General features: G+C 35.0%; 1 pseudogene; it reads left to right on the forward strand.

Moving 5' to 3' along the window:
• The first annotated feature begins 3,202 nt into the window (after positions 1-3,202).
• LOC149544950 (protein DMR6-LIKE OXYGENASE 1-like) lies at positions 3,203-11,138 on the forward strand (annotated as a pseudogene).
• Positions 11,139-12,007: the final 869 nt, after the last annotated feature.

The following is a 12,007-nucleotide window of genomic DNA, read 5'->3' on the forward strand; positions in this document are numbered from 1 at the left end:
TATCATATATATAAAACAACCCCATTTCTTCTTAAATACTTATTTTATGAATTATTCTAGAAAATTTATCTATCAATGACTAAATAAAAGGTATAATATGATTTCTTCTATCAATGACTAAATAGACAGTTTTTATGATAATAGTTTGTTTGTTTGTTTTTTTTTTTTTTTTCTAAATATAAGTTTATTTATCAATTTTATCTATTGTAAATGAACCAAACTACCTATTTTGTCTTTTAAAACAATGGATTTTTCTCATTTATGAATATAACCTATAACTAGACCATTAGTTTTTTCTTGTTTAGTTTGGAAGGTGGAGTGAAGTTGCTTTAAAGCAACTTGAATTGGATATTTAGAAGCAACTTTGTTTTTATACTTTTGAAGATTATTTCTAAGTTTGTGAGTTTGAGAAAAAATAAGAAGTAATATTATATATAATTTAAAGCCTAAGAAAGCAAGAAAACATTCTTTTCTTGCAAGATAAGTAAAGCAGTAGGACTCTATATATGTAAGATTCTAGTAGACAACTTGTATTGAATTGGATTCTATTGTATTCTAGAAGAGAAAGTTTGTTGTTAGACTAAATAAAAGATCCAACACTGGAATTTTTTTCCTAAGCTAGGGTTTCTTGGCTATATCTGTGTTATTGTCTATTTTTTTGCCTTCGCTATTTAGTTTTAATTAATTAATCCAAAGTATAAATTGTTATAAATCAAATATAACTTCTTTCTATGTATTTATTGTGTAATTGATTTGTAACTAGGTTATAAGAAATTAACATGGTATCAGAGCTCTAAACTCTAAATATAGAGCCATATCTAGGTTTTCTTGTGGCTATGACAACCAATCTTTGATGCAAGGACACACTCAAGGGTGCATCCAAGTTATTGTAGTGGAAGGTTTGAGTTACATATGTTCTCAAGAAGAATAGGTTGTGGATCTATGCTAGTACATAAGTGATTGCACCTGTGAATGATCCTATTGCTTTGGATTCACATGAGGTCAAGTAGGCCAAAGCTCAAAGAACCATTCTTGATAAAGTAAGAGATCATTTGATTCCTCATCTATCAGGGAAATCCACTACCAAGGAGATGTGGGATACACTCACAAGACTCTATCAATGCAACTAACAGAGTCATAAGATGATGCTCAAGGACAAATTGCACAATACCAAGATGTTTGAGGGAGACCGAGTGACATCTTACTTGTCCAAGTTGACTCAGGTCAAGGAAGAGTTGGTTGTTGTTGGAGAGATAATTACTGAAGATGAGCTGGTGTGTATAGCCTTGAATGGTTTTTCAAAGCATTGGGAACTTTTTTTCAAGTGTGTTGTCTGCAAAGATCAACTACCTGATTGGGAAAGGCTTTGGAATGATTTTGTCCAAGAGGAGATTCATGAAGTTTCTCAACAAGAAAATCATACCAAAAAGGTTGAAGATGAAGAGAATGTTTCTCTTGTAAGCAGAGGAAAGAAAAAGGCCAAGAAAGAGCCAAGTGAAGGGTCTTCTTCCCAAAGTGAGGCAAAGAAAGATCTGAGTAAAGTGAAGTTTTCTTGCTATCATCAATTGGTTCACTATGCTAGTTAGTGTTCAAACAACCAAGTTGTAGCTACTACAGAAGTGGATGAGTTTGTAGCACAGTTTGAAAATGAGTCTTCACTCATTATTTTTCTATCAAGTTTAGTTTCCAACCATGAGTGGTTTATTGGTAGTGGAGAACCAAAGTGAGGGAAAGAAAGTTCCTTTTTTATCAAAAGGAAGAGATTTCCTAGGGAAAAAAAAGAGGTTGGAAGAGACTTCCTCAATTTATTGAGAGGAAGAGATTTTCTAGATATGTTGAGAGGAAGAGATTTCCTAGAGACATTGAAGAACTGATTTCTTGGAGGAAGAGAGTTCCTTGGTATATCAAAGGAAGAGATTTCCAAGATATATTATGTGGAAGAGATTTCCAAGAGAGGAAGAGATTTCCTAGATATCATATGAGGAAGAGATTTCTAAGAGAAGCTGGGGAAGATGGAGAAAGAAAATTTTCAGCGAGGGAAGTAGAGGCAATTATTCTTGTGGATAGAAATTGCTATACTTTTAGCTGTGAATTTTTTAGATTCTTCTAAAGGTAGTTTTCACCACAAGTTTTTGTGTGCACATTTAGTGAGAGTTGTTTTCTTAGAAAAGAGAGGATTGTCAAGATGAATTTATTTCTATATAATTTTTGTGGCAATCTTATAGTCTGTTATTTTTCTTGAAGTTGGATAGAAGGTGCAGTTGTAGGTTTTCTTCATCAGAGATTGAGTGGAGAACTAGTTAGCAAAACTCCAGTACTTTCCTATTGATAAACAAATAGTAGATATACTGACACAAGCTTTGGTGAAGAATAAGTTTGTATTCTTTGAGGATAAGTTGTGTGTTGTGTAGAACACCTTTCTTGCTAGGAGGGAGTGTTAATTTTTTTTCTGTTTAGTTTGGAAGGTGGAATGAAGTTTCTTTAAAGCAACTTGAATTGGATATTTAGAAACAACTTTGTTTTTTATATTTTAAAAGACTATTTCTAAGTTTGTGAGTTTGAGAAAAACAAGAAGTAATTTTATATATGATTTAAAGCCTAACAAAGAAAGAAAACGTTCTTTTCTTGCAAGATAAGTAAAGCATCTGGACTCTATATATATAAGATTGTAGTAGAAAAATTGTATTAAATTGGATTCTATCATATTTTGGAAGAGAAATTTTGTTGTTAGGTTTAATAGAAGATCTAATAGTTGCAGATTTTTCCCCAAGCTGGGGTTTCCTAGATATATATATGTGTTTGGATTTTCTTATTTTTCTTCCACTATTTAGTTTCAATTAATCAACCCATAATATTAATTGTTATAAATCAAATAAACTTTCTTTCTGTGAATTTATTGTGCAATTTATCTAGAACCAGGTTATAAGAAATTAACATAGACATCATTCTGATGTAGAATTTTCTTAAAAAACCCATACATCAATTTCACTCGTCCCAAATTACATAGTCTATAGATAGATGCTTTTATAACCATATTGTTTTTTTCCTTAGCATTTGAATAGACTTGTGCATGTCTTTCTTGAATGCCCAAAATTATTATTTAAGCCAACCAAATATACCCAATACCAGAAAGTAATTGAAATAATCTTCTTTTCATTGCAAGATGACATCCATGACCCATGTTGTGTCTAATCTCAATGCTATGGAGAAACTCATATCCAATGGACAAACTCATCTTCATCTTTAGGATAAGTAAATCCTTCCTCTCACTGAACATCCCAACATGTCACAAGTCTATCATTCATACACATCTCCACTCATAGACCTCAAAGATTTAGAAGGATCTGATAGAATAAAGGTACTCAATCAGATTAGGTAGACTTGTGAGTAGGTGGCTTCTTTTAGGTATGTTTTATTTTATTTTATTTTAATCTGGCATCATTATTTGGTAGATGGTTTAAAAATCATATAGTAAAGCTTGATTTTTAAATTAAAATTGTTAAATAGTCAATATTTACTTTTTTCATGCTTTATTTTTCTTAGTGCATCATGTTTAAGAATAGACCATAATTTCAATATGAACCATTCATTCAGATCATAAACCATGGAGCGGGTGTGATGATTGTGTGAGTGATGGCAATGATGAGGAGCGATGGATGCATGTTGGGCTAGGGCTTAATCCCTAGCCCCATGTTTCTTGTTTTGTATTTTTGTTGATATTCTTTCTGTTAGATTGTGGTGACTGATCAGGAAAGTACTGTACATACTTCATAAATAGTAATTTTTTTTTTTTGGGAAGTAGCCGACATGGTAGCCGACATATTATGGCCGACATATGGCCGACATGTAATAACCCTAAAGCGGTTTAATACTTGTATAAAAAGGGCTTAGGGTTGGGTATTTTTATGTGTGGTGATACGAAATTGGTTCTTGCGGCGGTATTGAGCTGTAAGGGATTACAGATTGTAATCAGGTTGTAATCACTAGATTGTAATAAGATCGGACTTGCTGTTTGGTGGACGTAGCCCAGGGATTGGGTGAACCACGTTAAATCTTGGTGCCTTGTGTTCATTTCTGTGTGTTCTATTATTTTTCTATTATTGGTTATATTTGCATGTAGTTTTTTATTTCTGTCCGTGGTTTATCCTAACAATTGGTATCAGAGCTTGGTTTTGGCCTGGTCATGGGTTCAAATCTCCCCGGTGCCTTCCCGACCCATGTAAGCACCTAGTATGCGCGTCGAGGGGGAGATTGTTGGGTGATGTGACGTGCTCCCCTGCCCACAGGTGGTTAATTATGTGGTGTTCCATGTTCACTAACAGTCATGGCTTTTGGTGCAACGGCAAATGGGCCCAACACTTTCCTATTCTTTCCTATTCTTTTTGGATTAACGATTGTTGGACAAAGTTAGTGTGGGTTCTAGATTGTGGAAAGCATTTGTGAATATTTTTGGATTGGGATTTTTATTGTTTGCATGGTAGGGCATGTGATTTATTCTACATTGGTGAGGATAGATGGTTCTTATCCAATTGAGCATGCAATGAGATCTGAATCATTTTATTCAGGGGAGAGTTCTAAGATGAAAAAATTAATGGTTTTTTTCCACATATCCATGATCGCCCTATTCTAGTTATTCCTCTAGTGGTGGTGATGGAGGACATTAAATATTGGACTAAGAATTCTTTGATATGCAAATTTCTTGGAATCTAGATTTCGTTATCTTCTCTTGAGGCATGGATCTGTCACTCATGGCGAGTGTGAGGAAATATGGAGATAATGCTAGATGGGAATCGCTATTTTCTTGTTGTATTCTCATGCATGTCTAATCGTAATTGTGTTTTTGAAGGAGGGACCTATTTCTACAACCATGTGGGGTTATTTGTCAAACCTTGGCATTCTAGATTTAATTTTGCTGAGGATCTCCCTTCAACAGTTCCAATTTGGGTTCACTTGTCTTGCCTTCCTCTAGAATTCTAGCAAAAAGAAATCCTCCATCAAATTGTAGCTTTTCTAGGAAAGCCAACTGCAATTGCGCATCAATCCCTCAATAAAAAGGTTATTTCTTTTGCTAGAATTTGTGTTGAAATTGATTTGAATAACCCATTACTAGATTCTTTGGAAATTTGTCTTGTGGCTTCTTCCTAGTTGCAACACTTGGATTACGAATATCTCCCTTTTCAATGTTGGATATGTGATGAGTATGGTCATTTACAACATCAATGTCCTCACAACTTGACTTCCAAAGGAGTGGATGGTTCTATAGCTAGAAATGGTGGTGGTCTAGCACGTGTTGTAGGGAAATGACAAGCTTAGATGGATAATGCAACTAAGGGGAAGAATTAACTAGATACTATAAGAAAGGGAAAGGCTCAAATGCAAGATAAGGATGGATTTACCCCTGCTCACTCATGAGCTAAGGGGCATGGTTAGAAGAGGCCTTTAAAAGATCGACAATCTTATTCAATTCTTAATTGCTTTAAGGTGTTGGATAGTATGGTTTTAGAGGAATGTATTCCTCCTAGTATCTCTTCTGATCCAGTTTTCCCAGATAAGGGACTTTCACCTCATGACACTCGTGGAGCATCCTAGGTTGTGGTACACTAGAACTGTGAGGTCCCTATATCTCCTAAGTTAGATGCTTTAGTGACACATGTGGTGTTGAAGGATAATTACATTCTTTTGGCATACTTGGTTAAGGATGTTGTAACATCTGGTAAGGGTAAGGGGTCTTCTCTCCCCTTAGGGTTGATTCATAGAACCTTTAAGAGGGTTTCCTTTACTCCTCTAAGGATTTGGTGCAAGATAGACCAAGAAAAGATTAAACTCACATGAGATATACTGATAAAGTCTAGGTTAGTGAAACCATTAGATGCTCATTTTCCCCATTCTACTCAATGATGATTATTCTCTCATGGAATGTTAGGGGGTTGAATAGAATCCCTAAAGAAAATGTTAATCATAATTTGGTTGTTGATCATTCTCCTAATGTTTTTTGTATTCAAGAGACTAAGCTATCTATGGAGTCTATGGTCTAATATGCCTCTAGTATTTAGCCTCATGGGAAATACTAGTGTGTTGGGGCTATGGGAAGTGCTAGTGGTTTGGCTATCTTTTGGGATCCATAGAAAATTAATCCCCTTGGCTAGGTATCTTCTCACTCAACTCTCTCTATGGTGGCTTCTAATTTGGACTTAGAAGAGGTATTTATGGTTACTAATTTTTATGTTCCTATTGATTTTGTGAGAAAGTAGGAACTTTGGAGGCATATTCAATATGTTAAAAATTGTCACCCTTTTCACCCTTGGGTGCTAGCAAGAGACTTCAATCCAATTTTGAGTTTGGAGGAGAAGCAAGGTGGTTTGGCTAGATTGGAGCTTTCTTCTTCTCTGCTTCATCAGTACATAGTGCTTTTACAACTCTTTGATGTTAAGCCTTGTAGTGGTCTCTATACTTGGAATAATAGATGGACTGGGGCTGATGCTATCTCAGAATGTCTAGACAAATTTCTTGTTTCTTTTTTTTTGGGTATTGGCACCCTTACTCTCTCTTTGAAAATTCTAGACTCAAGGGGTTCTGATCATTGGCCAATCAAATTTTCTACTACTGGGGCTTTTATTCCAAAGCATCCACCTTTTAAGTTCTAGTTGATGTGGGTTTTTGACTCCTCTCTTCGTGATCTTGTATTATGTTGGTGGAGAGATGACACTCCTGCATTTGGTACTACTATGTTTTGATTTTCTAAAAGGCTTCAATATGTTAAAAGGCAACCTAGGATATGGAATAGACAATGTTTTGGGAACATTCACTCTATGAAGAGGCTTGCTCAGGAAGATCTTGATGTCATAACTAGGTCGATTAGAGATCGAGGTTTCTTGGAGGATCTTGGAAGGACTAAATCCCTAGCTTCTAGAGTTCTAGAAGAATGGAAACTTTAAGAGGAAATTTTATGGAAGAAAAGGCTAGATTTTGTTGGCTCCAAGAAGGTGATAGGAACACTGATTTTTTCGTAAAACTATGCAATCTCACCGAAATCAGAGCAATATCTCTTCATTGGTTAATTCTCAAGGTATCTAACTATCTTCCTTGTCATCTTTGTTCTAAGAGGCCACTCGGTACTATTCTACCCTCTTCTCTGAGAACTTTCCTCCTATTGATAATGAAGAAAATATTATTTTGTCTTGTATTCCTTCCCTTATTACCTAGGAAATGAATGATTATCTCATGCAATTGATCTCTATGAAAGAGCTAGAGGAGGTGGTCTTTGGCATGCCAAAGGGAAATGCTACTAGTCTTGATGACTTTCTAGTTGAATTCTTTCAAGAATTCTGGGACATCATTAATCATGATTTATTGGAGGTGGTTAAGGAATCCTATTCTAGCAAGTAGATGCTTCAGGGATTGAATTATTCATTCTTGACTCTTATTCCAAAGAGAGAGGGGGCTAATCAATTGGAGTTTCTTAGAGAAATTGTCTTATGTAATGTGGTTTACAAAGTCATTACTAAGTTGATTGCTGAGATAATTAAAAAGTGGTTCCCCATTATTATCTCAGAGAAATAAGGTGGTTGTGTTGTTGGAAGACAAATTTTGGATGGAATGGTTATTGCTACTAAAGCTATTCACTCTATGGATAGTTCAAGGGAGTGATCTATGTTTGTTAAGATGGATATGGCTAAGGCCTATGATAGAGTGAAATGGAGTTTCTTGAGGAATATTCTTCTTACCTTCGGCTTTATCGTTGGTTGGGTGAGTTGGACTATGAGTTGTGTTACTTCTACCTCTTTTTAAGTTCTTTTTAATGGTCAACCTTCCTAGCTATTTGATGCCTCTAGAGGCCTTTTCTAGGGTGATCCTCTCTCTCTCTATCTTTTCATCATCATGTCCAAGGGTTTGAACATATTAATTAAGTATCAAGTGTCCCAAAATTCTATTTAGAGATGGCAGTGGGGTAATGGTTTACCTATTCTTTCTCACCTTTAATTTGTTGATGATTCTACTTTTGCAGGTCTTGCTAGGATCAAGGAAGCTGAAGCCTTTCACATACTCTAGATATTTATTTGGCATCTTCAGGCCAAAAAATTAATAAGCACAAATCTTCCATTTACTTTTTTAACACTCCTAATTCTATTCAGAAAAGGATTGTTGATATCTTGCAGTTTTAGATTGGTTCACTTCCTTTGACTTAGATTGGTTCACTTCTTCTAGAAAAATTTGATTATCAAGCTTCAGGGAAAGTTAAATCATTGGACTCATAGATGGCTTTCTACTACTACTTAGGTTACTCTTTTTCAATTTGTTATTCAAGCTCTTCCTACTTATAAAAGCATGGTTTAGGCTGCTCTTGTTTACTTTCTCAAGGAGTTTGATTCTCTTTCTCAACAATTTATTTGGAGTAGTAATTTGTGTAGAACTAAATGGAGTTTGATTAGCTAGGAGATTGTTTGCAAGCCTAAAAAGGAGGGTGGTCTTGGTCTTTGATTTTCTCTCTTGAGTAGTCAAGCATTGGCTGCTAAGCTTTATTGCCAATGGTGCTCTAGACAACATCAACTTTGGGCTCATATTATCACCCATAAATATTTTAGAGGTGTTGATCCTTGCTCTATTTCTTCACTTCCTCTTGAAGGTTGTGGCTCTATGGTCTAGCATACTCTAAAGACTAGTTCTTTGTTAATAAAGAGAGGTCTTTTCTGGATATGTAAGGGAGGCTCTAAAGCTTTGTTTTGGTCTAATGCTTGGGATGGATTCCCATCCATATTATCCATGTACCCTTATCTTTAGACTTTCTATGATTCTTTTCATTTTAGTAGATGGGATAAAGTGACTCATTACAAGAATCCTTATCAATTAGGACTTGTTGGTTACAAATGGAAGTTCTTTTCTAATTGGCCTCCTAGAGGCACATAGGTGGATCATTAAGAGCTTTCTTAGATTTTGGCTTCTAGGGAGTGTTCCTTTCTGCTAGGACTAGATGTTTTGGCTTCGAGAGGTAGCTTGTCTGGTAAATATCATATCTCTACTAGGTATCAAGAGATAACTAGACAATTATTTGGGGATGCTGAGGTCCCTTGGTGGAAGCAAGTTTGGAGTAAATTTCTTGGTCCAAGTGCAATTTTTCATGTGGCTAGTGGCTCACAACCACTGTCTTACATGGGATAATCTTTATAAATGTGGATTTTAGGGCCCCTCTTATTGTATTTTATGTGGTAATGGGGAGGAGTCTGTCTACCATCTTTTCATCCATTGCTCCTTTTCTACTCAGTTATGACACCTTTGGTGGAGTGCTTGGGGTTGCTCTTGTAAGCATGCTTCCTCTTTGCCTAAGTTCTAGGCTTACTTGGGTAGTACTCCCTCCAAGTCTTCTCCTCTACATGTTGCTTTGATTGCTAGCCCCTCTTTGATTCTTTGGCATATCTGGTTGGAGAGGGATCATTGAATCTTCCAAGATGTTCAGATTGGTGTTGTGCATCTTTAATGGAATATCTCACATTCTCTTCAGGAAACTATTCAAGCCAAGTGTGCACTACATGGGGGTATAGATCTGGTTGATCTTGCTATATGTAATCACCCCAATTTTCATCTTTAGGGTGGGGTTGTAGCTCAATGGTATCAAAGATTTCCCAAACATCCTTAGTAGTAAGGGAAAGGACAGGTGAATCAGGAGTGGCACTGGACTCCTCCTCTTGGAGTTTTGAAAATCAACACTAATGGTTCTTCCTGAGGGAATCCAAGCCCTACTTTTATTGGGGGAGTGACTTGTTGCAGTTTTGGTGAAGTTAAATTATTTTTCTTATTGCACAAGGGTGATCATAATAACAATCTCATGGAGGTTTAGGTCATTTTATATGTTGTGGAACAATGTTGTTTTTAGGGATGGCACAAGATTATCTGAGCCTAACTCCCAAGTGGTGGTAAACTTGCTTTCCTCATGGGAGCTTGAGGATGTTAGTTGGTAGCTGGCCATTGTTGTTAATCAGATTCATCTCTTTTGTACCTCTCTTGAGCTTATTAGGTTTACTTACATTCCTAGTGAATGGAATAGAGCTACTAATTGTTTAGACAAATGGGCTTTTGGTCATGCTCCAGGATGGAATATTATGGGTAGGGGGAAACTTCCACTTAAACTATTACAAGAATTTGATAAACTTGTTGCCTAGGATAGAGCTCCTTGTTGTAATCCTTTCTATTTTAATAAATTTTCACCCCTCTTTTTCCATAAACCATGGAGTGCCAGAAACTATGAGGAGAAGCATGGTGGACATTGGTAGATAGTTCTTTAAAATGCATGTGGAAGATAGGGTTTCTCTATCAAAGGATTTGTGGAAATCATTTAGGGTTTCAACAAGCTTCAATGTCAACAAAGATAAATTATTTGAGTGGAGGGATTCTCTAAGACACCTATTTCATCCACAAGATGATTTTATTAACTCATGACAGGTAGTAAGAATGAAATTTTTTTCAAAGGAATTTGCCAACAAACATTTATGATACCTTTTAGTTTTTTCTCATTTCCACCATTTTTGAAATAGAGAGAAAGTCTTGCAAGGAGATAAGGGCACTGGTTTTAAGGATTTTGGCTATAATTTTTGAAGCTATGGGACAAGATTTTGATTAGTTGAGTGCAATATTTGGAAAGCATAGCCAGGTAATAAACATTAATTGCTATCCTCCATGTCCAAATCTTGATCTCACCCTTGGCACAATACCTCATTCAGATAAAAATGACATCACTATTTTAATGTAAGAAGTTGTGAGTGGCTTGCAAGTTCTCAAAGATGGGAAATGGTTTTCTATAGAGTCCATACCCAATGCCCTTGTAGTGAGTGTGGGAGATCAAATTCAGGTTTATTATTATAAATGTTCTTAACCTTATACAAATTTCCACTATTCTAAATTGATTTTGGGAGGCCTAAATTTTGAGTTGTTTTTGTGTGGGGTTTTATCAGGTTGTAAGCAATGGAAGATTCAAAAGCATCATGCATTGGGTTGTAACCAATGGAACTAGTGCAAGGATATCTATTCGCACCTTCTATTTTCCTTCATTGGATACCTTCGTTTCTCCTGCAATATCCATGGTGGATGAAGAGCATCAGGCTTTGTAAAGAGGATATAAATTTGAAGAATATATGAGGGATTTCTAGAACCAAGGGAATTCAATGAATAGGGTTTTGAATCCCTTCAAGATTGAAATCAATCCATAACTAGAAAGTGTGATATATATAGTTGATGTTGTTTGAACATTAACATATGCTAGTATGGATAGTAGGCACTAGATACCTTATAAAGTAATACTTCATTTGGAAGATAACGTGCAAGATATTACCCTGTTCCTCTACATTTTCAAAAAAGGTATTTGATATGGTATGTATATTTTCAAAATAGGTATTAGATATGGTATATTTAATTTTAAATATAAAAATATATAATAATAAAAATGGTATTGTGAGAAAATAATATAATGTAGATAATTATAGACATAATATTTCATGTGTTCTTTTATTGAATTAATTCTATCTTACTTTCATTCTTATTATTAGACTCATCTTTACTATTATCTCTTATGGGATGGAAAAATTAAATCAAAAGAATGCAAGAAGGTAGAAGCACTATACTATATTTACTAACACTTGCTTGAAAAGAGGGTGCAAGGTTACACAAACATAAATATACATTTATGTTAGTATTTCTAAGAGAAGTATTATTATTATTGATTTGATTAGGTAAATCTTGTAACAATATCTTTAATTGATGAAGCACTACCCTTTGCAATTGCATGCTCTAGCCTTTGCAATTGCTTATTCATGAGGAAGAAATTGTATTAAAAAATAATACCCACCAAATACACCTACACTTTTATTTGATCTGGCAAATAATTATATATATATATATATATATATATATATATATATATAATATTTATTTTTTGTTACTTTCTTGATTTTTGATAATAGATCATAAAGTGATCCAACTTATTAAAAAAAAAGCTCATAGAATGAAATTTAAAAATAAT

This window comes from Cupressus sempervirens, chromosome 8 (genome assembly GCF_028749045.1).
Source record: "Cupressus sempervirens isolate cs-2001-9-10 chromosome 8, ASM2874904v1, whole genome shotgun sequence".
NCBI lineage: Eukaryota > Viridiplantae > Streptophyta > Pinopsida > Cupressales > Cupressaceae > Cupressus > Cupressus sempervirens.